We start from the raw sequence: 6,000 nt of genomic DNA on the forward strand, positions 1-6,000 counted from the left end.
CCACATTTTTAATTAACTTCTTACTTCTGGGGGCAGCTGGGTGGGTCAGTCAGTCGGTTAAACATCTGACTATTGATTTTGGCTCAGGTCACGATATCATGGTTCATGAGTTCGAGCCCCATGTTGCATTGAGCCTGCTTGCTTTTGAGCAAGCTTCTCTCGGTCTGTCTCTCTTTCTTCCTCTCTCTCTGCCCCTTTCTTGCTCTTGCACTCTCTCTCTCAAAATAAATAAATACACTTTAAACAAACTTTAACTTTTTACTCCTAATAATTGGAAATCTTTTGGATCAGCATCTTCTGGCTTATCATATTTAAATGTTTTTTTGTTGTTAAAATGTTACTTTTTTTTTAAATTTTTTTTTTGACATTTATTTATTTTTGAGAGAGAGAGAGAGAGAGAGAGTGTGTGAACATGGGAGGGGCAGAGAGAGAGAGGGAGACACAGAATCTGAAGCAGACTCCAGGCTCTGAGCTGTCAGCACAGAGCCCATGCGGGGCTGGAACCTATGAACCGTGAGATAATGACCTGAGCCGAAGTCAGATTTAACCGACTGAGCCACTGTTGTTAAAATGTTTCTTAAAATGTATTCAACAGATTTATTATAATTCATTAATAATTAAAGATTTTCTAATGCCTAGTGGTTATCATCTTGAATTTGATAGAAGTTTGCACATCTCATTAGGCTTTCATCAGGAATAGATAAAAGAGGAGTGCCTGGGTAGCTCAGTGGTTTGAGCTTTGGACTTCTGCTCAGGTTATGACCTCACGGTTGGTGGGTTTGAGCCCCACATCAGGCTCTGTGCTGACAGCTCAGAGCCTGGAGCCAACTTTGAATTCTGTGTCTTTCTGTCCCCTCCCTTGCTCATACTCTGTATGTCTCTCTCTCAAAAATAAATAAACACTAAAAAAAAAAAAATTTTTTTTAAAGAGAAAAGAGAGTCAAGGAAGACAGTTCTTTCGTACTCCATGTTTCTAAAATAAACATGTCTATTCATTAAAATGATAATACTAATTTAGATTCTGTGTGTGAAATCAATAAAAGATAAGATTTTAAAGAAAAAACTTAGACAATAGCTTCCTTATTGTCTTTTCCAATAACGACAGTAACATAAATCCCATCTCATGTGATTTTGTCTGTTTGTTAATTTTTCTTAGAAAAACAAATACATTGCTCTGGAGTGTTAGCTATTTATAATTTTGTGTGTGTGTGTGTGTGTGTGTGTGGTGACTGCTGATCATTTTAGCTGTCTTCTCTTTCTCCACAAATCATTGGGTTTGAAAGTCTACTTTACCATGGTGGATCTTTTTTGAGTAATGTAGCTTCCAAAGTAAATACAAATAGCTTGGATTTTACTAATTACTATTATTATAATGAACATAAAGTCTTTCCAAGTTCCTCTAATAATTGATACTTGGGACTTGTATTTAAGAATTTAAAAATTTATCTAATTTATTTGTCCAGAACCTTTATTACAATGATAGCTCCTTATTAAACTCAGGAAGAAAGATTTCAACATGTTCCCATTTAGTATCATGTTACTCTACATTAGAGAGGTTTCCTAATGGTGTGGTATAAGATTAATTAAATAACGAATGGCTGTTAAATTTTAACTATATCTATCTATATATATATATCTGTATATATATCTATATCTATTTTACTGAAACTGTTGAGATCATTATGTGATTTTAGTATAGATTTATTGGTGATATGAATCCTCTCCAGTTTTGTTTGTAGGAAAATGAACTTATTTTACCTTCTCTTAAAAAAAACTTACCAAGGTGAAAATCACATAATATAAAATTAATATGGTGAACAGTGCAGTGACATTTAGTACATCCACAGTGTTGTACAACCAAAACTTCTATCTAGTTCAAAAACATTTGCACTTTATATTATGAAGGACACTTAACTGCATTAAGTGTTTTATTTTAATAAAATACTTTGTTTGCAGTCTCCTTCCCCCCCCCCCCCCAAAGCCCTTTGAAGATATAATTCCCTTGTCTCTGGCTCCCATTATGTTTGGTTGCAATTTAAACTCACTCCTTCAGTGTTCATTTGAACATTTTCTTTCTGGCTGCATGTGTGATTTTCTCTTTTTTTTAGTTTTCTGTAGTTTTATTATTATGTGTCCAGGTTTAATTTTCTTTATATTTATCTTCCTTGAGAATTCTGAAAGCAATTAGTTGCTTGATAGTTTTACGTCAGTTTTGGTATTTGTCAGTCAGTATTTATTTATTCAAATATTGCTTTTTCTTCATTTTTCTCTTCTCTCCCTTTTAATTCCTGCACATGTTTGACCCTTAAGTGTTTTTTTTTTCAGTATTTCATGTTTTTATATTTCCTATGTGCTTAATTTATAGATTTTCTCTGACATATCTCAGTTTACTAATGCTATTATCATGTGAAAATTGGTAGTAAATACATTCAGGAAATTTTCAATTTAGTCATTACATTTTTTTGTTTTTAGAAATTCCATTGGATCATTTTAAATTTTTGGTTCTGGGCTTAAGTTTTCAATCATTTGGTTGATTTCCTGGTGACAAAATAGGAATAATTGTTTTGCAATCTGTGTCTGTTACCTCTACTATCTGGAAGCCCTTGGTATCTGCTCTGTTGTCTTTTATTCCTCAAGAATTTGGTTCACATTGCTTTATATCTTCAAATGCCTGGCTATTTTTAAATATGTATAGTATGCATATACCAGATGCCCCTCCAGCATATATTTAAATATGTATGAATGTGTAAGTATATACATATATGTGAAAGATGTAGATACATGTGAAAGATAATTTGAAGTCTGCAATATTATATTTTGGATATTACATAATTCCACCGACAATTTTATATCTAATAAATTATCACTTAATACTGGGGGTGAGATGAAGGTGTTTTAAAGTAAAATACTCAGTTTATTAACAATAAGACCTTATTTGTGCTTAATTGTTTTCCCTCAAAATTCACATGTTGAAGCTCTAACCCCTCATACCTCAGTGTGACAGTATTTAGAGATATGGCCTTTAAAAAGGATATTTAGTAAAAATGAGAATGGCCACTAATGTAATCTGGCTGATGTCCTTATAAGAAGAGAGAATGTAGACTCACAAAAGGACCCTTGGGGCCTGTGCCTCAGGAAAAGACCTTGTGAGGGGTGCCGCCTGGGTGGCTCAGTCAGTTGAGTGTCTAACTTTGGCTCGGGCCATGATCTCATGGTCTGTGAGTTTGAGCCCTGTGTCAGGCTCTGTGCTGACAACTTGGAGCCTAGAGCCTGCTTGGAATTTTGTGTCTCTCCCTCCCTCTCTGCCCCTCCCTGCTGTCTGCTGTGTGCTCTCTCTCTCTCTCTCAAAAATAAATAAAAACATTAAAAAAATTGAAAAGAAAAGACCTGTGAGCTTACAGTGAAAAGGCAGCCATCTGCAAGCCAGAGAGAGAGGTCTCAGAGAAAGGAATCTTACTGACACTTTGATCTTGGACTTCCAACCTCTGCAACAGTAAGGAGGTAAACTTTTAAGCCACCAGTATGTGGACTTTGTTATGGCAGTCCTAGCAGTCTTAATGAAGACCCTCATGAAGGGAAGTACTAATACTTGGATTCCTAAGCATTTTCAAATCACAGCATACTCAAATAATAATATTTTTTCAAGTATTCTGGTAGAAGATGAGGAGAACGGTCATGGTCCAGAAATCAGTCCAGAGTTTCTAGCCATTCTGGTGTCCACCAACCACACTGAGGGCTGGGGATCTCCAGTATCTCATGCACATCTGTAAGCTCTTCAGGACACCCCTTTTTGGGAAGCTCTTTTCTGAAAGATAAACTACAGGAAGAAGTAAACAAAAATCTCAAAAGAAATTCAGGAGAGGAAGGTTCTTTCCATATGTAAACTGAGGCCCAGAGTTTCAGAATGTTTTTTTTTTTTTTTAATTTATTAAAGAACTCCAATCTAACTGCTGATTTCTCTCAGTAATCCAAGTTCCAGTTTGCCTTATCACCTTTACCTTTCAGCTGTTCTTCCCCACTTCCACACTGTGAGGAGAGATTTGTGAATGGGGCTCTGTTTTCTTCTTTGGAATTCTTTTTGGAAGCTATAGAAATTTTATCTTATGTTTGATCGTAGCATTACATTTCTCTTTCTCTCTGTCTTTTTTTTTTTTTGAGAGAGAGAATGTGTGCACAAATACGCGCACACATGTGCAAGCAGGGGAGGGGCAAAGGGAAAGGGAGAGAGAGAATCTCAAACAGGCTCTGCTCTGTCAGTGTGGAGCTCAGTGCCGGGCTTGATCCTACAAACTGTGAAATCATGACCTGAGCCGAAACTGAAATTTGGATGCTTAACCAACGGAGCCACCCAGACATCCCCATTCTTTTTATATTTTATTATCACTGTGTCTTTTGGACAGATATAATGTATTAGGAGTGTGGATGGATGGTGACATCCTAATTGGAAATCCAGCATAACTGTCATTTAAACAGTTTCCAAGTTCCTTTTTTGCCTAAAATATTGGCTTATGAGGCACATGTAGATTCATGCATTCAATTCAGTTACTTTAAGGTGTGGGGAAATATCCACAATGAAATGGTACACTAGAAAGTTGAACACTGCTGAAGCTATTTAGTAACTGTTTAGAAAACATTATTTTCACCTTTGAAAGTAAACATTAAAATTTAATGTTTCTAGAAAAATTATGTTTCCAAAACATTTCATCTTGAGGCTTAGTTTATCTTAGTATAAACTAGTAGTTCTCAACTAGTAGTTTTCCCCCATTCCTGTTCCACCAGACATGTTTGACAATCTCTGGAGACAATTTTAATTTTTGTGACTAGGGTGGTGGACTACTGGCGTCTAGTGGGTAAAGGACAAAGATACTGATAAATATCTTAATGCACAGGACAGCCCCACAGGACAAGAATTAGTATGGTCCAAAATTTCAGTAGTGTTGAAGTTGAGAAAACTTGGGCCACCGGGTGGCTTAGTTGGTTAAGCTTCCCTTTCTCGATTTTGGCTCACGTCATGATCTCATGTTTCATGAGATCACGCCCCATGTCAGGCAGTGTACTGAGAGCACAGAGCCTGCTTGGGATTCTGTCTCTCCCTCTCTCTGCCTCTCCCCTACTTATATTGTCTCTCTCTCAAAAGAAGTAAATAAACATTTAAAAAATTGGGAAAACTTCATTTAAACCTGTTAAGACGGTATTAACAATTGTCAAATCAAATGTTGTGCATAGTTGTAATTTGTAATGTAATGCAGTTTCATCATGTTTAAGCCTTTTTTTCCCCCTGCAAATCTAGTGTTCGTGTATTCATGTGTCTTTTGCAATGGTCTTCTTAAGAGCGGAGAAATATGAAGGAGAGGGTTTACTCCCTGGTTACAGCACTGAATGATATTAACTGGCCTATACATAAATCACACCTGTGATTTTGTCTGTGCTAGTCCATTTCCTAACTGGCCCCAGAACAGCACTTGATTTAGAAACATTGACAGTGCATTAAAATAATCACTATAATCCTTTTTTTCTAGTATGGTCAGCTCAGAATTATATAGATCAGAGTGTATTAAACATTATAAAACATCAAAACTGCAATGAGATACTGTCTCACACCTTTTAGAATGGCTTTTTTCATAAAGACAAGAGATAACAAATACTGGCCAGGATGTGGATTAAAGGGAGCCCCTCGTGGCGTTGGTGGTAAGATAAATTGGTTCAGCTGCTATGGAAAACAACATGGAGGTTTCTCAAAAAACTGAAAATAGAACCAACATATGAAAAATAATCCAGGGCACCTGGGTGGCTCAGTCGGTTAAGTGTCTGACTTCAGCTTAGGTCACAATCTCACAGCTCACGAGTTCGAACTTCACACTGGCTGCTGACAGCTTGGAGCCTGGAGCCTGCTTCAGTTTCTGTGTGTGTGCCTCTCTCTCTGTCCCTCCCCTTGCTTGCACTCTGTCTCTCTCTCTCTCTTTCAAAAATAAATAAACATAAAAAATAAAAAATAAAATA

The sequence above is a fragment of the Lynx canadensis genome, chromosome A1, assembly GCF_007474595.2.
Source record: "Lynx canadensis isolate LIC74 chromosome A1, mLynCan4.pri.v2, whole genome shotgun sequence".
Classification (NCBI taxonomy): Eukaryota; Metazoa; Chordata; class Mammalia; order Carnivora; family Felidae; genus Lynx; species Lynx canadensis.